The sequence below is a fragment of the Cervus canadensis genome, chromosome 14 (genome assembly GCF_019320065.1).
Source record: "Cervus canadensis isolate Bull #8, Minnesota chromosome 14, ASM1932006v1, whole genome shotgun sequence".
In the NCBI taxonomy this organism is placed as follows: Eukaryota; Metazoa; Chordata; class Mammalia; order Artiodactyla; family Cervidae; genus Cervus; species Cervus canadensis.
The window spans coordinates 70,749,273-70,772,780 of NC_057399.1; the positions used below are offsets into that span (position 1 = coordinate 70,749,273).

At 53.0% G+C, this 23,508-nt stretch overlaps 1 protein-coding gene, 1 long non-coding RNA gene and 1 other non-coding gene across 4 annotated transcripts in view; 2 read left to right on the forward strand and 1 right to left on the reverse strand.

Moving 5' to 3' along the window:
* Positions 1-23,472, reverse strand: LOC122453093. The gene is made up of 6 exons (XR_006272945.1): positions 23,406-23,472; positions 22,822-22,907; positions 21,047-21,116; positions 1,040-1,191; positions 654-809; positions 1-118 (listed from the first exon to the last, which is right to left on the reverse strand). It is a non-coding gene; the product is annotated as an uncharacterized LOC122453093 (long non-coding RNA).
* TRNAE-UUC lies at positions 6,516-6,588 on the forward strand. Its single transcript has one exon. It is a non-coding gene; the product is annotated as a tRNA-Glu (tRNA).
* Positions 22,755-23,508, forward strand: part of LOC122453092 (proto-oncogene tyrosine-protein kinase receptor Ret-like) — a 30,319-nt gene continuing 29,565 nt past the window's right edge. The window contains exon 1 of one of the 2 annotated variants that reach the window (XM_043486947.1): positions 22,755-23,417. The gene's annotated coding sequence lies outside the window, so the exon portion shown is untranslated. The remainder of the gene's footprint in view (positions 23,418-23,508) is intronic. The other variant, XM_043486946.1, reaches the window with a different exon arrangement.

Below are 23,508 nucleotides of genomic sequence, written 5' to 3' on the forward strand. Positions count from 1 at the left end.
CTTGGCTGTCTGTGAAGTAGCCCCAAAGGCTGCCCCAGCCCGAGGCTGTCAAACATTTCAGATCGCAGTTCCTCCAGCTCTGATCCTGGCTCTCCACCCTCCTTTAGCAGGTAGCTGGCTTCCCTGGAGAAGTGCATGAAAGGAAGGAATGAGGCAGCCATGAAGCTCAGGACAAGAAGCCTCGATCAGGGCTATGCTGGTCTCCCCTGACTCCTAATTGTAGAGAGAGAGAGGGTGAGTATCACATGTGACTGTGAGGATGGATCCTGGAGCCAGACTTTCTGAATTCACATCTTGGCTCACTGCTTACTAACTTGAGCAAGTTCCCTCAACCTCTCTGTGCCTTAGTTTTGACACCTGTAAAATGTTCCCCATGGGATTGTTGGAAGATCAGATGAGCCAATATTGCTAACTGCTTAGGATAGTTGTTGGCATGTAATGAATACTCAGAAATGTTATTTGTATTGTTATCATTCTTGGTGGTTACAGCGAACACACCCCTATCTCAAAATGTAGTGGGAATGCAGGTAGGGTTTCACTGTCACCTGTGATGCTGGCTGATACTTTGTCATAGTGGTGTGCATTAGCCAGCAGTGCTTTCAGCTGCAGAAATTCCAAACACAACAGCTTAGACAAATAAAGCTTGGTTTTACCTCAGATTACAAGAGGCCTGTGAGTTGACAGCTGCTGGCCTAGGTTCAACAGCTCAGCCATGTCAAGCCCTGTCTCCATAAGGACTTTGCCTCTTTTTCATGTGTTCTGCCTCAGTGTTACAACATGACTGCCACAACTCCTGGTGTCATATCCACCTGCAAGGCAGGAAAAAGGGAAATGGAGAGAAAATTAGAAATACCAGCCACCTCTGGCTCTTTAATCAAGAAAACAAGTCTTCCCAGAACCCCCCAGCTGACTGCCAATTATATCTCATTTACTAGAACTGTATTATTTGACCACACTTAGTTCAAGACAGGCTGGGAATTTAATTAGCTTTCCAGCCGCAATTAGTGCAGATCATAAGGGAAAGGAAGGTAAGAATGACCTTGCCAAGTCTGCCACTATTTTCTTTATCCCATGAAAGGAATATCCGTGACCATGTTCAGTGAATCAGGAGTGGGTAGTGAAGTTCACCAAACGTTTTCTCAGCAGCAGAACCCTCTTCCGCTCTTGGGTTCCATCTAAATAGAGGCCCACCTGTTGTGAAACAAGAGGCAAATATTGAGCCATGGGGACCACCTGGGAGCCCACATTTTCTTGAGACAGCAAAGCTGAGAACCATGCAGACCAGGATCCGAGGCTTCCAAAGAACTCCTTTCCAACTTTCAAACCCAGACATCCTTCTGCCAGAAATGGCCATCACTACCAGCCTCAGGCCGGTGAGGAAGCCAGAAGCAATCGGGTTGCTGAACGAAGCCCTTGGCAGCAAAGGCATCTCTGCTCATTTCCTCCTGGACTTGTTAACCTGTTTTCCATCTTCCGGGCTCTCAGGAGCACTGGGCAGGCCAGCTGGAGAGTAGGCGACTCCCATGTGTGACTGCCCTAGTTTTCCTTCATGTCCTCTGAGCAGGCCAGGCTGATGCTATCTAGTTCCTGAGACCCTGCAGTGAACTCAGCCCTCAGATACCGCCTCTTGATAACAGTTTCACCTTTTCCATCTCTTTTAACAAATACCAAGTCCTGGCCAAAGCCCAAACTCCTGGCTGAAGACCAACTGCTGGCTGACAGCTCCTTGCTCCTTCCCAGAAGCAAACCTGGTCTGAGACGGCCTGGAGGGTGGGGCAGGGAGAAGCAGGCCAGGTGCCCAGGACTCCCTGCCTGCCCCAGGCAGCTCAGTGCCTTCTCTGGGCCCTGGTTCCCCACAGCAAAAGGAGTATATTAGATGCTTCCTGGGGTTGCTGCTCTCTGCATGCCTTCTGCAGGCTCCCCTGGCTCACCCATCATGGCACCTGGACTCTGCCGCTGTGCCAGCCACAGATTCTGTGACCAGCCATGGGCCACCTTCAGCAAAAGGGTCCTTGCCATGGTCCCAGGCCTCAGCGGAAAGGCAGCTCGTTATTTCTGAGTCTGTGGAAAGTGCACTTTGAACACATTTGCATCAATGCAGGACACAATATCTCCCCAAGGAGGCCAGAAAAGAAGGAAAATTCAATTTGTCAAGACATCCAGCCCTCACGTCCTGCTCTTCCTACCTGCTTTCTTGGCCCCTGAGAGGCAGCAAATCCTCCTGGGCCCAGACAAAGAGGAAGGGAAGCAGATGCTGTTTCAGACGGCATTTTCCCTCAGTTCAGTGGTAGGTTTATACTTTCACAGATATGATTTTGCACCACCCTCCCACCCATCACACAGAGCAACACTTCGACTTTCCAGGGCACTCTCCCCACCCCCCACCACTGGTGCCACCTGAGTCCCTCTCCCAGAAGGACACAAGGTCCCTCCCTGCCCCCCTCCTGCTCCTGCTCTACAGCCTGTGAGGTGGTGTTCCCAGGCACGCCATTTGTCTGATGGAGAAACAGGCTTGGGAAGTCCAGCCCCACAGCGGGTGTCTGACCGGGGCTGGTCTTGCAGCCTGGCACACTCGGCATCCCCTGGCTGCACCCTCAGCTCAGACCCATGCCCCCTGAGTCTCTGTCCTTCCCCTCACTGGCACCTTGGAGCTCACTCAAAACGTCTTGGGTTGGTCTCTCCTCCCCTCTGTGAAGCTTATCAGCCCTTTTCTTTTTTTTCCCCAGCTTCTCACAAACCACATGAGACAAGGCTATAGATACAACATGAGATTAAAGGCTGAACCTCATCCAGGTCAGGAAATTCCGAAGGCAGTTGCCCAGTTTATCTCCAGCCCTGCTGATACCCCCAGGGTAACTAGTCTGCTAGTGAGGCGGGGGGCCGGGGGCAGGCATGAACTGCAGAGGCACCTGGGTCCTTGGAATTTCCCGAGGACCAGATGCCCTGACTCCCCACCAGCTCCCAGGGCTGTTGCCCTCTCCCTGTCTTGGGCCTGGTTCCCACTCCCTCCCTTGATGTTGTGTCCTGAGTGTGTCCCTCTGCAGACACACTGTGTCTGTTCCCACCAGATCCAAATATGCTTACTTCCTCGTCCTTCAGACAGGCCTCTGTTGGACTCACTCTACACTGACCGTCCCAGTTGCTAAGTCAGTGCTCAGCCTCAACTCTCGGTAACCCAGCACTTTGGTCCCATGCTGTCCTTGGCTGGACTACAAACTCCCTGCCTCACTCCCACCCCTTGGTCCTCTCCTCACCTACCCCCACACTCACTCCTGTCCTGTGGCCTTAAATACTGTACACACTGCCTGACCCAACTGCCTGCTCAGCCCTCCGCCTCAAGGTCGGACAGGCATCTTGGGCCTGTGAACCCCAACCGCCAGGTTTCCCCAAACCTGCCCCCTACACCCCACCCCTTAGATGTAGGAACTCTTCCCTCACACCCTACGTCTATTATTATGGTCACCTTTCATGTAAACTGGGGACCTGACACCTCTGGCCATCTCCCTGCTACCCTCCACCTTCCCTTAAACCTATCACCCACCTGGACCCTGTTGAAATGTGCATTTGCTCAAAGTCTTAAAATCCCCCTTTGCCCAAGTTCAGGGTCAAAAAAAAAATGCTAGCGTGACATCCTTCCATCCATCTTTTTCCTGCCCCTGCCTCTTGCCCCTCTCACTCTATTCCAGCCACCCTTGTAACTGCCATCCAAAATCCAACTCTGCCCCTGGAATCCCAAGGCTCAGTCTCCCCCTTCTTCAAGTCTTCTCAAATAATTCCTTCCCTCCTATCCTATTTTAAACTGCATCACCTCCCTGGCACTCTCTATTCCCCTTTGTGTGAGTTAGCTATTGCTGAGTAACAAGTTAGCCCAAAATGTAGAAGCTTAAAGACAGTATTTGCATGTTTATCTTACAGTTTCTATGGGTCAGGAATATGGGTGTGGTCTTGTTATTCCTCTGGGTCTCTCATAACTTCAGGCAAGCTAGGTTGGGGTCCTTTCAGGGCTGGGTCTGCATAAGGCTGTCTTATGAGGCGGTGGGCAGTAATTGTCTCTTCCCAGGCTGCCCTCAGTCCCTGGCACATGGGCCCTCCTGTGCTGCTCAAAACATCAATGTGAGCAAGGGGAAAGGGAGGGCGTGCCAGTGAGACAGACTCACAGACGTTTGTTTTGTTTTTTAATTAAGTAATTTGGCCGTGCCAAATCTTTAGTTGCAGCATGTGGGATCTAGTTCCAAAATCAGGGATTGAACCTGAGCCCCTTGCATTGGGAGTGCAGAGTCTTGGCCACTGGACTGCCAGGGAAGTCCCCTCACAGGCATTTGTAACCTATTCTTGGTAGTGCCAGCCCATCACTCTGCCTTTCCTAGTCATTAAAAGAAAGTCCCAGGTCCAGTTCAAACTTGGAGGGAGGGAGCTGCACAAGAGTGTGAGAACCCAGAGGTGTGAAGACCTGAAGCCCCGTCTGAAACTGGCAGTCATATGGTTTCTGCTGGTTTGGCTTTCTCATATCCTTCCTTCCCATCTGACGTACTCTCCTGTTCATTACCTGTCTCCTTGAATGCCCTGCAAGCTCTTTGAAGGCCAAGCTTTTCTGGGTTGTTGAAGGCTGTGTCCACACTGTTGCAGCACATAGCCAGCATTGAATAGATCCTTATTGGGTTGGTGCTTCAGGAAGTTCCTGACAATACAGAATAATAACAGCCCTCCACTCTCAGTGACTGTCCTTAATTTTTCCCAAAGTCAGCCAGTGACAGGCACTGAAGGCTGATTTCTGTAAGGGTGAAAGAGGCTAGGGTGTGGGACCCCAGGGCTGGAGTGTGTTGACTACCATGGCCACGGCCAAGGAATGACAGTCCCTATGCCCTCCCTGAGACTCAGTCTCACCCTTGTGAAATGACACTCAGTCGCAGAGCCTGATCTCAGTTTCAAGAGCTCTTTAAAGGAGTGAGGCTAATTCATTCTTTGACATATGGATTTTCAAATATTTTAAAAATCAAAAATCATAATTTGGTAAAAAATATTTTTGGGTGACAATTTAGGATTATCTACCAAAGCTTTAAATGCACACACTCCTTGATCCAGCAAGTGCAGAGCCTGTAATTGTTGATTTTTCACTATATTCACACATAAATGCAAAGATGGGTGTACAAAGATGTGCAATGCAACTTTGTTTATTGTAGCAAAAGAATAAGAATGATAAATGTCCTCAAGTGAGGGGCCAGATAATTAAACCTGAGCATGTCCACCTGTGGAATAGCACACAGCTATTGGGAAGGCCCAGGAACCCACATGTCCTGATGTGGATGCAACATCATCTCATTTACTGAGTTAATCAACAGCTATTTGAGCATCTACTATGTTCCAAGTATTATTCTAGGCACTAGGGACACAAAAGAGCAAACTCCCTGTTCTTGGAAGCTTACATTCATGTAAACCCATACATGCACGTGCAAAGCACACCAACAAATATAACCATGCAAACATAACAGGATTCTAAAGAAAGCCCAGTGGAGCAGGGAGAGCATGGGAGACTGCTTCTTAGAGCATGGCCACTGAGGAACATCTGAGCCAACATCTGGGCAAAGTGAAGGAGAGGTCAAGGGCAAGCATCTCCCAGATAGAAGGGACAGCCAGTGCAGAGTCCCCAGTACCAACAGGCTTGCTATATTTAAAGAAGAGCAGTCCTGGGGTGGGCGGGGCACTTCCCAAGTGGCTCAGTGGTAAAGACTCCGTCTGCCAATGCAGGAAACAAGGGATACAAGGGCTCTATCCCTAAGAGGCGACGAGCCCCTGGAGGAGGAAATGGCAACCAACTCAAGAATTCTGGCCTGAAGAATCCCCATGAACAAAGGAGCCTGGTGGGCTGCAGTCCATGGGGTCGCAAAGAGTTGGACACGACTGAGCAATTGAGCACACACCTACAACAGGCTGGAGAAGCCCAAGTGGAGTGAGAAGGAGGAGAAGAGGGAGGGGAGGAGGAGGCAGGGGGAGGCTGAGGTCAGGGAGGTGGGGTGAGCAGAGGTTGGTGGGTGAGCATCAGATGGGTGACAGCCACCCATCTGAGCTGGCTGTGGACTACTCACCCTTCAGGATGCAGGCTCAGGGGCAGGTGAGCTGGTGCAGCTGCTGAGATTCCACCCTGGTGGGGCTGGGACCTCAGCTGCCTGCTCCATGCAACGGGCTGAGTTTTTCCCCAGCACCCCTCTGGGACTGTGGGAAGGGGATGAAACAATGGTGGGAGCCTGAGAAGGAGGCCACTGTGACAGCCTGGAGAGGACAGCAGCTTGGACCAACGCAGACGGATGAGATTCTGAGTATGTTCTGGAGACCCAGCAGAACATGCCGTTGGGTCAGATTCAAGGTATGAAAGAGAGAAGGGAATCACTTGTAACTCTTTGGTCTTTGTCCTGAGAAAGTGAGTGAATATGAACCCTTTTACTAAGATGGGAATAAGTGAAGGACAGGCAAGATTTGGGGATGGGAAAAGTGGAAATTAAGAGTTTGTTTTTGGGAATTCCCTGGTAGTCTAGTGGTTAAGACACCATACTTTCAATGCTGAGGTCACTGGTTCAATCCCAGTTTGGGGAACTAAGATCCTGCAAACCACATGACACAGCCACAAAAAAAAAAAAAAAAAAAGTTTACTTTTGATGCATTAAACCTGAGATGCCCTCTGGGGGCCATGCAGAGAGTCCATGGAGGGCAGGCAGCTTAGTGAGTGGACTTTAGGGGGGAGGAGAGGCTGGGAATAGATGGGGGATGGAGGAGAGTGTTGGGGGTGGGGTGGACTGGGTTTCAAGCTGGGTCTGGATGCGGTCACTGAGGAGTCAGTGTGGGCTAAACTGACGGCCCAGGTTGGGGATCTTTTGTGAACACATCCATGTTTAGTAATGGAGAAAAGGAAGGCACACAGATGAAGAAGAGGAGGAGGTGTATCCAGGAAGCCAAGTGAGGAGAGGCCTGGGGATGGGGGCGGAGGAGGGGGTGCGGGTGTGCAGGCAGGTGGAGGAGCAGTCCAGTGCTGCCAGGAGCTGAGTGTACATGGACAGCAGAGGGTCACTTCTGGCCCATTGGGTGGAGGTCCTTCAGCTTTCAGGCTTAGACAAAGCCAGAGTCAGGGCAGGGCGGGGCCCACAGGGGTTGCAGGGGGCTGCAGGGACCACAGGGGCCAGAAAAGGAGGTGGTTACAAAGATAACACCTGTCAAGAGAGCTGAGGGAATTCCCTGGCAGTCCAGTGGTTCAAACTCCATGCTTCTACTGCAGGAGATACAGGTTCGATCTCTGGTTGGAGAACAAAGATCCTGCGAGCAATGAGGCCCCTCCTCCCCCCAGAAAAAGAGCCAAGGAATAAGGGATAGGCACAATGTCTTGGAGTTTGGGTTTGAAGATGAGGAGCATTCCAGCATGTTCTGACAGGGAGTGATCCAGGAAGCCTGAGAAGTGGGTTCAAGCTGCAGCAAGACAATGCACAAGGCTCAGGAGCTGTGACTGAGTGGGTGGTGCAGACGGACTGGAAAAGGCTGAGTAGGTCCTTCTAAGAGATCTGGAGGCCCAGGGAGGTGGCTGTGAGGGCTGCGGAGGCACAGAAGACAGGGAGCGAGCAACCAGGGTGGCTGAGACCACTGTTGTGGAGAGAGGGTCCTGAACACAGACAGCTTCCCTCACCTCCTCCAGCCAGGCGAGGACTCGGGGGAGGCAGAAAACTGGGCCACCCAAGGTCGAGCTTTGCCGGGTGAATAGGAACATTTGGGGGCAGTGTTGGGAAGAGGAAGAGAGATGTCCGTGGATTGTCCTTATCACACTCAGTTCCCAGAGCCCTCGCCCATACCCTGCTCTGTTTCACCCCCACCCTGGGGCAGGCACCACTTTGAACCCTTTCTGCACTGATGACAGGGGGTTTGCAGCTGAGGAAGGGCTCAGTAATTGGACAGAATCTCTGGGAGGGGCCATGGGGATTAGTGACAAGGAGAGAAATGCGGGAGTCAGACCAGGAGTGGAAGAGGCTCCAAGGAGCCCAGGACCCTCACTTTCTGAGGACTCAAGTGCTCCCTTTTCTTCCATTGACCTTGGAGATGGCTGCAGTCCCTTCTGAGTCTCAGATCCAATAGTTTGATCCAGAATTTGGAGGGAACTCCAACCAGGGGTAGGAACACACCCACCCCAGCCCTCTGGGGTCCTCATAGCAGCCCTGCCTAGCATCACAGCCACAGCCCACTCTGCCCCGTCTCAGGGACCCTGAGGTCCATGTCTTCCTTGACCTGTTCTGAGAATGAGCAGGAGGCCACAGGACCCTGTGTGTGCCCAGCACTGTGCTAGGCCTCATGGGGAAAGCAAGGGAAGGAGGAGAGGGTGTGCCCCTGGCACCCAGCACTCCTGAAGCTGAGCCCTTTGCTGCCTGTCGCTGCCAGGTGAGTGTCACCTGTGAACAGGTGCACAGGCCTCAGGTGGTGGTGCACACTCACCCATACCAGGCAGTGGAAGACCAGGGCATGGGCCTGGGTGCTGGGTGCAGACAGCTGTCTTTGCAGCCTGGCCAGCTCCTCCCTTGTGTTGGGGTCCAGGGGAGCCCAGCTCAGGGTTGTTTTGTCTCACACAGGTGTCACAAATGTAGAGTGCAAGCTTGAGCCTGCAACCTCCACTCTATGATTTGGCTGGGAGGAGCTGAGCACCCAGGGTCCCTCTCAGGTAGGTGGGAGGAAGCAGCCATGGTACGGGCCACCGGTCCCCCCCATGTGCCCTCGATCCAAGCATCTGCCCTGGCAGCATCATCTCATGCCAGCTGTTTTTCCTAATGGAATCACAGCTTGCCAGACAAAGCAACAACATTCATAAAATGCCCCAGGCATGACAAATCTTCCCTTTGAATGGGTCATTTGCTGAAGGAGATGCCACTGATGACTCATTCCATAGATCAGAGAGTCCTGGCATTACAGACAGCTGAAGCTGAGGAGTCTTGAGAGAGGATTATTGCTGGTCTTTGTGCCAATGGGCCTACGGAGCCAAAGGGGACACAGGTGTGGCCTGTTCAGTGTTAGCTCAGACTCACTTCAGGAGCAGTAGGGAGGCATTTTTGGACTCTGTCCCTAACTCCTGATGGTGGACCACATTGGGAACCTGCCCCCTTGACCCAGACTCCCCAGTGTGACCTCTGGACCAGGATGTCGCAGGCTGCAAATGACCACAGCAATATTTCTGTCCTGCCGGCTCTTCCAGAATCCTGCCACCACCACCCCCATCCAGAGATGGATTCTGTTTCCCCTCTCCTAGAAATTGGGCTGGACTTTGTGACTGCTATGATAAATAGAATGTGATGGAGGGATGCAGGGGGACTTTGGAGACGAGGATACAGAAGGTGATACGACTTTGACTGCCGTATTGTAAGGAAGCCCAGCTCCTACAGGGCTGTATGTCTGTGCCCTGGTGGACAGTTCCAGTGAAGGCAGAGGGTCTGGGCTAGCAACCAGCACCACACACAGTCATGTGAGGAAGTCCATGTGATTCTACATGACACAAGTCATGTGATTCCAGTCCTGCTGTGAGCCACCCTAAGCTAAGCGGAGTGCAGCAGAGACAAGGTATGCCTGCTGAGGACTGCCCATGTTATAGACTCGTGAGCAAAAGAAATAACGGTGTTGTTTTAAGACAGTTTGGGGATGGCTTGTTATTGAGTAATAGACAGTGAGAATGCTGCCCTTGATGATCTCTTGGACTTCCCTGAATTTCTCTGACCCAGGGACGCAGCACCTGCTCTGTGGATGACCGACTGAGAATATGGGTGGACACAGAGTTCCTTGTCCTGGGGGAGCTCTAGTACATTTGGGTCAGTGAGAGCTACTCCAGAGGGTCTGCCATATGTGGGAGAGGAAGTGTCTCATTCCTGGAAGTGGTTTCTATTTATATTTTTTAAAGATTTTTTGATGTGGACCATTTAAAAAGTCTTTACTGAATTTGTTACAGCATTGAAAGTGGAAGTGTTAATCACTCAGTTGTGTCTGACTCTTTGCGACCCCATGGTGTAGCCTGCCAGGCTCCTCTGTCCATGGAATTCTCCAGGCAAGAATACTGGGGTGGGTTGCCATTTCCTTCTACAGGGGATCTTCCCAACCCAGGGATCAAACCCAGGTCTCCTGCACTGCAGGCAAGTCCTTTACTGTCTGGAGCCACCAGGAAAGTTCATATTTACAACATTGCTTCTGTTTTATTTACTTATTTTGCTTCAAGGCATGTGGGAATCTTAACTCCCCGACCAGGGAGCAAACCCACACTCCTTACATTGGAAGGTGAATTTGTAACCACTGGACAACCAGGGAAGTCCCTGGGGGTTTCTGTTTAATGGGAAATGTCTTCTTGGTAGCAAAATGTTTGGTATTAGTTTTGATATTTGGTCATTTTCCCAAAGGTTGTGAGGTCTGTGAATCCCTCCTGTGATCTTAGAGCTGTGGCCTGCAGAGAAATTGCTTTTTTTAAGCCTCCACCGAAACCCAGTAGTGACAGAGCTGCTGTGAGAGCAAAAATGCACTAAGCAGTGTGAGTCAACAGGGTGTCAAACAATACACTGAAATTCCCTGGAATAAGTTTCACCAAATGGGGGTCTGTGATTTTGTTTAGAATTCATATTGTGTGATTACACCTACAGCAGTAATGCCCACAAAGTCCTTTTCACTAGAACAACACTGACCTGTTTTTATGTGAAGGGACAAGCAAGCACTCAGTAGCCCATTGCTTCCATCTCTTTGGCTGGATGGAGGTGCCCTGTATGGGTCACCACGGGGTTCCTGATCAAGGTCACTGCCATCAGTGTGGACAGAAAACATCACTAAGACAGCGGGAAATGTGGGCTATAGTGTCCTCATCCATTCCACACTTCAGTGGCCCACACACATATCCAGCAATTCTCTGCCCTCTATCCCAGCAACCTGGGAACCCACATCCCAGGAGGGCCTCAGCTCCTGGAATGCACTGAGCAGACTTCCCCATCAGCATCCTCTCCTGAGTCTCTGACCGTTGATAAATACACCCCAGTTTGTGAATTCATAATGAAAACTAAAAGCATACAAATAATTGGAACTGGAGAAGGAAATGGCAACGCACTCTGGTATGATTGCCTGGAAAATCCCATGGACAGAACAGCCTGCAAGCTACTGTCCATGGGGTCACAAAGGGTCAGACACGACTAGTGACTAAACAACAGCAAAATCTGAAACACCAAAAGCACCCCCCCAAAAAAAGTAAAATTAATAGTGCTCTATGTTCATTACCAGGACCTTCTTTCCAGTCTGCATCAGTTTCCAGTGACTGCATGGCTTGTTATTATCTCACGGTTCTGGAGTCCGGAAGTCTGAAATCAGGGCTGGTTCCTTTGAGGGCTGTGATGGGAGGATCTTTCGACGGGCTCTCTCCTCAGCTTATGTCTCTTCACCTCACCTTCCCTCTGGGCCTGACTCTGTCCAAATTCCTTCTTTTTATAAGGACACCAGTGATATTGGATTGGGGCCCACCCCAGTGACCTCATTTTAACCTGATTACGTCTGTAAAGACCCTGTTTCTGAATCAGATCACATTCTAAGCTAACAGAGTCAGGACTCTAATATATGGATCTGGGGGGACACCATTCAACTCCTGATACAATGAAAATCATATTTGAGTTTATGTTTCTCCCTTTAGTAGGACTGAGGATGACTGCACAGTAGCCTAGACCAGCATCAGGGTGATTTGGCAGGCAGAGGGCAGAGGGCACTGCCCTCAGGCCAGGAGGCCGGCTTTACCCTGTGGCCTTGGCCAGTCTCAGTGGAACCTCAGTCTTTCTGTGATAAGGCTTAGACCGAGTGGTCCCTTTGGGCCTTTCTGTCCCTGAGATTGCTCAGGGTCACTTGTCCCTGGCTTTAGTTCACATGAGGCATGGAGGCCTGTGCTGGGCCCACTCAGTGTGGGTGTGAACAGAAGTGTGGCGGACACCGGGGCACTCAGCCAGGCTGCTCAGGGTGGATGTGCTAAGGAGACACCAGTAGGCCTCCCGGGGAAGGGCCAGGTTCTTGTGGGATCAAGAACAAGGAACCCTAGTTTCTCTTTCCTGCAGACTTTCCTCACTGCCAGCCCTACAGGAATTTCCCTTGAGGGCTGGATGGTCAGAGAAGAAGATGACACTCCTGAAGGGCAATGACTAGGCTTAATGCTAGAGCAGAGGGCTGGGCAGTGCATGATGAGAGGCTGGTGCCCCTTCCCCCAACAGCTGCTGCAACTCCAGAGTAGAGAGTGTGGCTGAGGGACCATGGGAGGCTTGGCAGGGAGGGGCTGAGGAGTAAGTAAACACTTTGTCTTCCTTGCTTTCGCCTCTTCCAGGGCCTCAACATCAAGGGCCAGATGACAGGATATTCCTCTGCCCCCCGCTCCACCCCCCAGGGGCAGCCTGGCTGGCCCTGACACCGGCTGGTCCAACCCACTGCCCAGCCCCTGCCAAGTGTGGCAGGTGCACACTGGGGCAAAACTGAGCAGGCATAGCCCTCACCATGGAGGAGTGGGGATGATGCACATCTCACCTAGCACAGCAGGGAAGCCAGCCCTGTAGCTGCGGTGAGGCCCATCTGTTTCTGGGCACGAGCCCCAGCCTGGAGCTCCCTCAGGGAAGCACCCCAGGAATGCCCAACAAGGGCTTAAATCCAACAGCAGATCCTAAGTCTGGGACAGTGGGAATAAATAGTTGCTTAGGCAAGTTTCACCCTAAACCAAGACTTGGGGACAGTAATTCTTGCAGAGCAAAGATGGCTGTGTGATTGCTTACTGTCAGGAGGTTTGCCCAGGCTTCCAGGGTTGGGGTGCGGGTCCCACTGCTCTGGTCTTGGCAGCACCTGGCTCAGCCTGCCCTGCCCTCCTCTCCCTAGGCCGCCTCCTGTAGGCCTGGAGGAGCTGGGCATAGGGGTGAGGACCAGTGGGACCATGGCCCAGGCTTCCAGAAACACGTGGGCCACGGGTCTGGAGCTCACCAGTGAGGCAGAGGAAGGGGAAGAAAGGACAGACAGCTCAAATGGGTTGTTGCTCCTAGCAGCCTGTAGGGCTGCCCTGTGTCCCCTCAGTTCCCCTCCCCAGCCCTGCAGGCAAGCATGGCTGGGTGGCCCCATTTCTCACCCCTATCGATTATGCTGGCAGAGCCCTGCAGCACAGGATGTAAATCATCATCCTTGGGGTATTTAACCCAGGGAGGGTTAGCTGGAGGTGGCATCCCTTATAAATCCTGCATCTGATGTTTTTATATTAATTCCTAGAGTAGCCAGATTACTTTTTATTCCACTGACTATTTATTCCACTGACTTCTTCATTGACTAGGAGACATTTCTGAACAGTGCGTATCTTGTGGAGCATCAGTCATTTAGTGGGGTGCTTCCTCTGGTTGCAAGTTTTTTCATTAATGTAAAAGGAATGAAAATTCCTTTGCTTCAAAGACTCGGTCTTTGGAAATAACAATGCACAGGCCAGCCAGAGTCACTGCTGCCAGCACCACCACCGCCATGTATATGCGCTGTCTGGAGGGGCCTGTGAGCCTCTGACTAAGGGGCAGAGTCCCCTGGCATCCTCTCTTTCCTCTTTTTCCCCAGTCCCCCTTGGCCATGCACAGGACCTGAATTAGCCTCTGTCAAGGGACCATGGCTTGGCAGAGACCAGGTCCCCGAGAGCCAAACACGTGGTCATCAGGATGATGGCAATAACCGTCTTGCTCTGAGGACCCAGTTGAAGACATGGGTGTTAGGGGAAGAAAGCTGTCTGCAAATACAGGTGTGTCCCTGCAGAGGAATGGAGCAGGCATGTTCTGGGTGATGGTGACAGCCCACTTGCTTTGCAGATGAGAGAATCATGTTTGCTGGAGACTCTCTGAAGCTCCACCCCATGCAAGAGTTGGATGGCAGTAGAATCCAGCCAAAACAAAGAGATGACCACCCTTTACCTGCACAGTGAGTGTGCTGGATCACCCAGTGGACTCAGTCGGGTCTGAGTCTCCCATGAGGGACCCAGCTGAAAAAAACGGGTGTTAGGAGGAGACAGCTGTCTGCAAACACAGGTGGGTCCCTGAAGAGGAGCAGAGAAGGTGAGTTCTGGGTGGGCTCCCAGCAAAGCCAGGGCCATGGGCATCAGCCAGGGGCAGATGGAGGCTGCAGAAAGGGAGGAGACACAGAGGAGGGGAGGCTCACTGGGAACAGGGCGTGCAAGCAGCAGAGTGAAGCAGGCACCTTCCATTTTGAGATCCTCACCTGTGTCTCTCCCATTGCACCATGCTCTGGGCAGCTGATCCCCACCCAGTGGGCCGGGTACCAGCGGCATCAGCAGCCCCAGGGATCTAGTCCCGAGGACAATGTGTCACCCTACCCCCACACCCAGAGTTAGAACCTGGGGGCAGGCTCACAGTGTGTTTGACCAGCCTTGCACTAGAATTTGGAAACCAGGAACACAGTGAAGTGAGGGCAAGAAGCCCAGAGAAGGAACAGCTGGGTTTGCACCTCAGCAATCTGCCTGGAAAATGGGGCACTACTCCCACCCAGGCGGGTGTTGTGACCCTGAATGAGTTAGAAGCTCCAGTCCAGGGCTGCCCCCATGTAGGTTCTCCACAGCCATGAGCCATTCCCACTGTGCTCACTCAAGGCTGGCCTCCTCTTCTAGGAGAGATGATTCAGGCCTCAGAGCTTTGCCTCCCAGGGAAACCTCACTCAGCTTTTCTTCCAGGGGTCAGACATGCATAATTCAACCTTTAGGATTTTGAGATTGCTGATAAATTACAGATACAAATGGGTAACCAGGCAAAGCCCCTCTGCAGCCTGGGTATCCACCTGGGAAATAAAACAGAGGTCACTCCCTCCTGCCCCCCACCATAGGCAAGGTCGCAGGAGCCCCCAAAGACGAAGGCTGCTTGCATTTGTGGGCAGCTGCTTCCAAGACAACCGTGAAGAAAACAAAAAAAGGTTGTGAATGGTGTTAGAGAATCAGCTGTATCCAAGCGTCTGGATCCTGTAAGGAAACAATTATGAGGCAGGAGCGAAGCTTTAGAAGATCATAGGTGCTTCATCCAAACTCTTCTCTTCCATCCCTGAGGTGGACTCCTGATGAGGGTCTGGGCAAGTCCCAGGAGCGAAGGAGGTAAGCTCGGGGCCCCGGGGCGGGGGTAGGGAGGAGAGCAGGCACCCAGGTGCCTGCTCAGTCCCGGCCTCTCTGCATCAGTCTCCCTGTTCATTCATTGCCTGACACAGCCATGGATGAAATGACTAGGACAGGGAGTGATCTGGTCATTTAGATAAATACATCTTGTAGACCAGCCATCAGGTTCCTGTGGGTAGGAGGGGGTGGGGGTTGGGGAGGGGAAGGAGAGTTGCTGTGAGTGAGGAGGATGCTTCTAAGCTTCTGAATCAGCTTTCCATGAGACCCCAGGGATCTGGGGCAAAGAGAGGGTCTGAGACAGGCCTCTGAGGGCCATTGCTAGGGGGTGGGAGATGGAGGGGCGGAGTGGGAGGGCAGAATTATCCACAGACGTGGAAAAGCCGAGGTTCAGTTTCTCAGTTACAGCAGTTTCTCAGTTATAGGAGTGGTTGAAAATGTGGTTCCGGGTGTCCTCAGAAGTCACCTAAGGGAAACGAGGGGCCCTCCCTGAAATCAGTGTGGAGTCTTGGTGTATTGATTGATTAGAACCTTTCTCCTGCCCTCGGGAGATGTCCTGTGTGGAGAACAGCACAGACACAGTGGTCCCTTCTCTCCCATCCCCCACCACCTGAGTGCTCGTCTCACAGCTGTACTAGGAGGTGGACTGCTGTGCCCACAAAGTTCACATGGGCTTCCTTTCAGTTCCATCCATGTGGTTTCCGTGAGCCAGGTCCTAGGCCTTCCTGTGTGCCCCCAGCCCACCCACACCCACGTGTGGTGGAAAGACAAGCCCAAGTTCTGCCTGGCTCAGCCAGGGGGCCTCCCTGTGTGGCTGAGTCACAGCACAGACAATCTGTGGTGAGTTCTTCCATGGTAGCCTCATTCAAGGACAGGCTACAATTCGCAGAGGTTGCAACTGCATCCACCCCTCACAATGCAGCCCCTGTCTTGGGGGGCAGGGCAAGGGCTGAGCAGCACACATAGGGTAGTAGAAGCAGCCCCACCAGTGGCTACTTGGTGTCCGGGCTGGAGCTGGGCAGAGAGCAGCCGCAGGGCTCCCTGGAGGTCCTGGGACAGAGCCCGGGATGGGCAGGTAGGGGCCTGTCTCTAAGCCAGAAGGGAGAAGCTTCCAGACATGATTGCATCTGACCTTCTCCTCATGTCTCCTTTCTCTGGCGTAGGGCCTGCAGTGAGCCCAGCTCCTTCGTATTCCTGGGCTTCAGCGTGGGGGAACTTTGTAAAGTTTCCAACCCACAGAAAATTGCCAACCTCTGTAGGCTTGAGGGGGACCCACGATCTCCACACAGCCCTTCTCATTCCTGTGGACCTCTGTGGAGAGAGGAATTGGGGGTGGGGAGTGGGAGAGCTGCTCTGAGTGAGGAGGGTGCTTCTACGCTTCTAAATCAGCTTCCTGAGAGACCCTCACCCCCAACCCTGCTGGCCTGGAGCACTGAGGTCTTCAGAACCTTCCAGAACATTCCTCAGTTGAGCAATCCCAGCCCAGGGCCAATCCCCAGGGAACCTGGAGAAAGAGAAGCTCCCCTTGTTGAGGATCCCGGTATCCTTCTGTTTAAAGGGCCAGAGGGAGGAGAAGGATTCTGAGCTTTTAAGAGAAGGTCTCTCAACAAAACACTTCCTGATGCTCATCTGACACTAAAAACCTATTCAAGTCATAAACTTCTCCTGTGGAACACGTCTCAATAATGTATTTATCTAAAGGGCATCTGTGTTTGGTCTCAAACTCAAATGCTCCAAATGTCAGGCCCTGAATGATTTATTTGGGGCCTCCTGTTCCCTCCCTGTGAATTGTCTTCCGGCTCCAGCCCTGCTCCTGTCACCCTTTCCACTGATGTTTACAGACTCAACAGGCTTCTGTTCACACCAAGAAGGCAGCCCAGAGGGAGTTGGGGGCAGAGGGGTGTGAGTGTGCACCGGTAAGGACTGATGCTGTCACAGCAGATGGCCCTGCCCTACCTCCTGCCTCCTGAATGCACCTTGTGCCTCTGCCCAGGCTGTCTTCTTAGCTTCCAGGGCCATTCCTCACAGCAGGTCATCCAACTAGCACCCTGAGTCCTCATCATGTCCCCACGGAGAGGGCCGGGAGATAAATCCAGCACAGTTAAACCAGGAAGCAGGACTTCCCTGGCTGTGCAGTGGTTAAGACTCCATGCTCCCGATGTAGGGGATATGGGTTTGATCCCTAGTTGGGGAACTAAGCTCGCACATGCTGCAGGGCATGGCCAAAACAACAACAAAAACAAAAACAAAACAGGAAGCACACTGTGTGTGTGTGTGTGTGTGTGCTCAGTTGCTTCAGTCGGGTACAACTCTTTGCGACCCCATGGACTGTAGCCTGCCAGTCTGCTCTGTCTGTGAGATTCTCCAGGCAAGGTTGCTGGGGTGGGTTGCCATATCCTCCTCCAAAGATCTTCCCAACCCAGGGATCAAACCCACGTCTCCTGCGACTGCTGCAACGCAGGCAGATTCTTTACCACTGAGCCACCAGGGAAACCCAGGAAGCATACTGGGTTCCCTTCAAATTGTTTAGATGGAGCATCTGAGTATTGGCTAGGGAGAGTGGTATCCTGGAGCCCAGACTTCTGAGTGACAATTAAGAGTTGAACAACAGAGGGGGCCAGAGGCAGGCAGGAAGACAGAAGGAACAGCCAGTGGAGGTCAGTGGCCACAGAACACGTAGGGAGTCTGAGACCATTGGAGGCAGGGTGGCTCGGGAGCAGAGGGAGGTAGGCCCTGGAGAGGGGCTAGATGCTGAGCTCCCAGCCCCAGCAAGCAAGCCCTTGGGTCTCAGGCTGCTGCACAGAGTCCCCTGACAGCCCTTCATCACAACATATTAACATGCATGAGCTCATCAGCCCCTTTCCAAAGAGGCCCCTGAGAACAGGGCCCTCCAACGCCCACTCTGCCTATAGGAGGCAGGGGTTTCAGTAGACGTGGTCAGGCTTGGTGCTGGGTCTGCAGGGGAACAGAAGATTCCCCAGGACGAGAGAGAGTGTGCCCAGGGGGAACCCCAGCAAGACTGCTGCTGTTGAGGGTGGGGGGGTGGGGGCTCTGGCACTTTCAAACCACCAGGAAACAGAGTGGAAGCTGCTGGATCAGACAGCCCACTGGGACTCAGCAGGCTCTGGTTTCTCTGCTCTCCCCACAGCGGGGGAGGTTTGGGCTAGGAGCCTGCCCAGCCCCCCAGGAGCCCCAGGGAAAAGCCGGGAAGGTGTTTCTTAGAGCATCAATGTCCAATAAGTACATAGCCATGTATGACTACTTAATTTTACATTATTGTAAATTCAGTTCCTGAGTCGCACCATCCATATCTCAAGTGCTCCACAGCCACACTTGGCTAGTGGCCCTCACATTGGATGGAACAGAGGAGGAAGTTACCACCATCACAGAACATTCTGTGGACAGCACTGGGGATGAAGGCCAGGCTGGCCAGCTTCTCAGCAAACAGGGGTGCTGAGGGGTGCCCACCTGGGCTGGGTGAGGTGTCTACAGCAGAGCTGGGAGCTACCTCCCAACCATGCACCTAGGTTCAGATAGCCACCTTTAGGGAGGTGTTAGAGAGGAAGCAACGGTGGCACCCTAGATCTACCCGAGACAGCACTCCCCACCTCCCCTGGCCACCTGGGGCTGCTGCCATCACTGAACAAGGTCTTTAGGAGCACTTCCTGGATTGGGGTGGGGAGAACGGGGGTCAGTCAGTGCCCTGCTGCTCGTGGGCTTGTCTGTAAGCACAGGCGGCTGGGGGAGCCACACAGGTTATGCCCTCCCACAGGCAGGTGGCCGGCCCCCCTCCCCCTCCTTTCCAGGGACGGCGGCACCCCCACACACACACTGCCTCAGCACCCGCAGGCCTGAGATGGATGTAGAAGCAGCACACCGTGCCTGGAGCTGCACCCACCCCATCCTGGGCAAGGAGGCCTCAGAAGCCATTACAGGACATTAAGTCAATGGACTTCCTATTTGTCAGCACACCAAGAACACAGCAGACTTTTTCCACTCCTAAAGATTGCCTGGGTCAGAGCATTCACTCTGCCAATCCTGCAGGCTGTAACCCTCTCAGAGACCAGAACTGCACCTTCTAGAGGGGTGAGGTGAGGCTGCCAAGGAGGTGCTTCATGGGGAGACAAAGACCCCTTATCCCTGCTGGGGCAACAGAGGAAACCCCAAGGCCCACCCTGTCACTTCCCCCACTCCCTGTGGGCAGCACCATCCCCAGAGCTCTGTCTTCTTTGCCCAAAGTCAACTCCCCGGGACATCCGCCCTGACAGACACCCTGCCCCATGCCCCTCCCCATCTGGGGTCACTTGTGAATGCTCTGTGTGTCTGTACCTTATGTGTTGGTGATTGTCCTTGAGAAGCACCCCAAAGGAAGGGTCTTGGCTTAGCTCACTGTAGTTTGAAAAGGGTGCTGGGAAAATAGTGCCCAGCAAGTATTTATTAAATAGATGAACTTTTCAAGAAGAAGAGTAAATGGTAAATGTGCAGATCAGGTGAAATACAGACTCGGATGTGAATTTTTGAGCAAAAACAAGGCTCAACTTCATGCTTGTTGATCATTTTAGGTTACATGGCCAGGGAGGGACATTCAAGGCCCCTCCTTGTAGACCCTGGCTAAGCAACCCTGCCACAAGGCAGACCTCCCTGGCTTTGTGATTCTGCCCACCTGAATATGACAGGTAGCATATGCTACCTGTCACCAGTTTTGTTTTGTTTTTCCACTGTGGGCCACAGAACAAATCGAGAGGCATCATCCATCTTACCTGAAGGTTTTGTCATTTCAGTCTGGAAACTGGAGAATTCATAAATAGGTTTTGTGATGGTAAAGGTAAGCTTAATTTTTCATTCACCTCTAGCTAATAACTGATGGAGAGGTTCGCCTTTGCTTCTAGAAGCAAAAGGGAAAAGAAAAGGCTTCCCAGTGACAGGATAATTTGTCAGAAAGTTATGAATGAGCACAAGCAGGACTGTATAGGAAGTGTGTATTGAATGATATGACATACTGGCTTCTAATTGCTGCTGCCTTTCTGATCAATAATACATGTTTTCAAAAAACCTTCTGTTTGCATTTACACAATGGGCTGTAACTACTGCAAAGGATCCATTAAGACCTATTTTAAAAAGTGCATTCGTAAAAACTTGTCTAAATCTGCATTACGAGGCAGATTATGAAACTGCCCTGGGAGATGTTTTTTCTAAAGAGCATTCAGGTCATACCTGTTGGACTGGCCAATTCGAGCTCCCTGTTACTGCTATGGCTTGCTTGTAAGCTAGGTCAGTCCTTCTCTTTGGTGTCCTTGAGGCAAGAGGCAGGCACTGCCAGGCCTGAGGCCCCATTAGGTTCCAGTGGTCTCCAGCCAGTGGTACCCTTGGGCTGGGGACTTGATGTGAGCAAAGCCCCCAAAGCCTGGGTGAGGTATGAGCAGAAATCAACCCACCACTCCCGAATGTGTAATTACATGCTCAGATAAGTGCTGCAGTGGTAAAGAGGACTCTGGGGTTCTAGGGCTCTCTCTCCTTCCACTGAGAAAGCTGTAGGTCCTGTGGGGAGGGCTGGAGACAGGCATTGGCTCCTGCAGGCTGGTATCATTGGCTGCCAGCCCCATGCAGGTGTGACTTGTTACCTGTGCAGGTGGGAAGCCAGAGCTGGGGCAGCAGACAGCCCGTTTTAGGGGTCACCTGTGTTCTGTGCTACCTGAGCTAGGTCCACTGACCACTCTTGCCTCAGCTCAGCTTCCACAGCTGACGGGAACCAGTGATAACAAGGACAGCTCCTGCCCATTGCCTCGGATTCACCTGTCCTCAGGCACCTAAAGGGAGAGAGCTCTGCTTTCCTGAGGCCCAGAGATGTTGCAAACATGCTGAGGTCACACAGACCAGAGAGAGATGGCTTCGATACAACTCAGAGCCTACCTGCAACCTTCACACCAGGTCACTGCCCCCAGCCTAACATCCAGACAGCACCTTGGACTTTAGAGGACCCCTGGAAGAAGAGCCAAAAAAAAAAAAAAGCTCATTTTCTAGACAACCAGAAACAGTGCTGATTCTGTCAAAGCTTCATTTGGGTTCAGCCTCACAGCACTGCCAGGTAGTTACTGTATTATTACTCCCATGTTCTAGTACATGATGAAGACCCCAAGGCCCCAGTGATGCAGCTAGCCTGGTTCTTGTGCTGTGGGGAGGAATGGAGAAGAGATTCTTCCAGAGAAGAGGGAGGGAAGCAGGCGAGGGAGGAAAAGGAAGAACAGAGGAAGGAAGGGAAAAGAGCAAGGTGGGGCCAGAAATTCAGAGGAGAAAAACAACTCCATTGGGGTGGCCCATGGAAGGGTGACTGGGGCAAAGAGTTGATGTCAGGCCTCCTGGTGGAGATGGGCCTTGTCTGGGACTCATGGGGGTCTCATAGATATGCAGGACCCAAGGCCAGAAAGCCCAACGCTTCACCTCTGCCCTCTCCTGGATGATTATCTGGTCAGGTCTCTGGGCATACACATGGGGGCGAGTGTACATCCGTGTCCTGCACATGACACAGGTATATGCTCATGCATACATGTGTACATACACAGACGGGGATAAAACTACACATAGGAGGCTCCCTGGACTTTTTTCTAAGAAGAAGGCAATACCCCCTCCATAGTCTTAGATGTCCTCTCAAGACCCCCAAGGGTGGTGGTGGGGAAGGAGTGGAAGGGCCTGAGGGGATCAGGCAGGAGCACAGTGTCCAATGGGCCCTTGAGGTGGTCACCCAGAGCACGACTGGACATCCGGCCTGACCAGTGTCAGCCAAGGCTTGGCTGGGGCAGTTCCACAAGGGTGGGGCCAGTTGGAAAGAATGCACCAGGCCACCCCTCTTCATTCTGCATCCTCCTGTCACAGAAGTCTGTGTGTAACAAAGAAGTCTTTCTTGGGATCTCCCTTCCTAACTCAGGTCCCTTCGCTGTGCACAGGCCTGAGCAGCTCAGCCTTGGTGGTTACTATTAGCACCAGAGGTAGCTCGCCCACACCCAGGGGAATCCCTCACAGCCAACTCCAGCCCCAGATGTCCAAGAGCCTGAAGCCCTGGGAGGGTGAGGCAGGCAACATAAGGTCTGGTGGCCGCAGGGTGGCTCTCCTGAGCTGATAGCACTGTGCCCTGGCCTTCTGCCAACAGGCTGGCTTGGACATCTCAGGGGGCAGAGCCCCCAGCCAGCCTGTCTTGGCAGTTCCTCCTCCTCATGGCGAGTGACTTCACTTTGACTTCATATCTGCAGTGATGTGCACAGCTCTTACTCAGCTCTGAGCTCAGCCAGGCAGGAGGGCGCAGCTCTGTGCACAGCAGGAAGAAAAGACCCTGAAATAGGGGCACCTCAGGCCTAGGGACCTGGGATCCTCCCACCCCAAGCTCCCATGTGCATCCCATTCCTCTGTGCCCTGGTGGGGGCTAGACCTCAAAAGGCAGCTGGGAGGCGGGAGGAGAACAGTGGACTTTTCCCACAGGAGCCTAGTACTCACCTCCCCCCTCACCCCAGGACCTCCCATGTTAGGGACCCAGAGTCTTCCCTCTTTAGTATCAGATGTGTTTATAGGCATCATTTCTTGGTGCAAAAATTAAATTCTTTTGGGCTCCAGTTCCTTCTTGTTACTTGCTCTGCTACCCTGTCAGCCCCACATCCTAAGAACTCTAATGTGTGGTGGGGGGGAAAGGGTATTACCCTCCAAGCATTCCGTTAACGCTGGCTCCAGGTCTCTTTGAAAGGTGTGCCCGGTCAGATCCCTGTTTTCATTGGCTGGACCAGTCCTAAAGAGGGGTTCACAAACTAACGCTAGGACACCCCCAGAGGGACTACAGAAGCCACTCACCAGGCGCACCCCTGGAGTGCACAGAAGGCGCCGGCTCAGGGTCCCTCGCGGGGGCTCTTCCCCTCCTCCCACCTTCGGCCGCCAGAGAGGCCGCGCACCCACCGCACCTCCCCCCTCCGCGAAATGGCGGAGGATGCGCCCGTGCCCGGAGCCTGGAGGCGGGGCACCTGCCTGGTCTGCAGGTCCCTTCCGGCTCACTCCCAGCCAGTCCGCCCAGAATCCGCATCCCCGCCTGGTTTCCCTGCCCTCTCTGGGCGGCAGGGAAGGTCGAAGCGCAGAGACAGCGAGAGGGCGCACAGGCTGAGGAAGAGTGACTGTGCGTGCGGAGGTGCACGGCTTGGGGCTGCGGCTGCCAGGCCGGTACCCGGATCCCGCACCTCGCCCCTACTCGTGCCCCGCCCGGCCTGCACCCCGCGTCCGGCTCTGGTCTACTAACCCTCGCCCTGGGGTAAGCGCACCAGGGATCGCCTGGGGAGGTACCCGGCGCCCCGCCTTTACTTCCGCACCCTGGCCCCGCCCCCCCGCCACCCCGCCCCCCG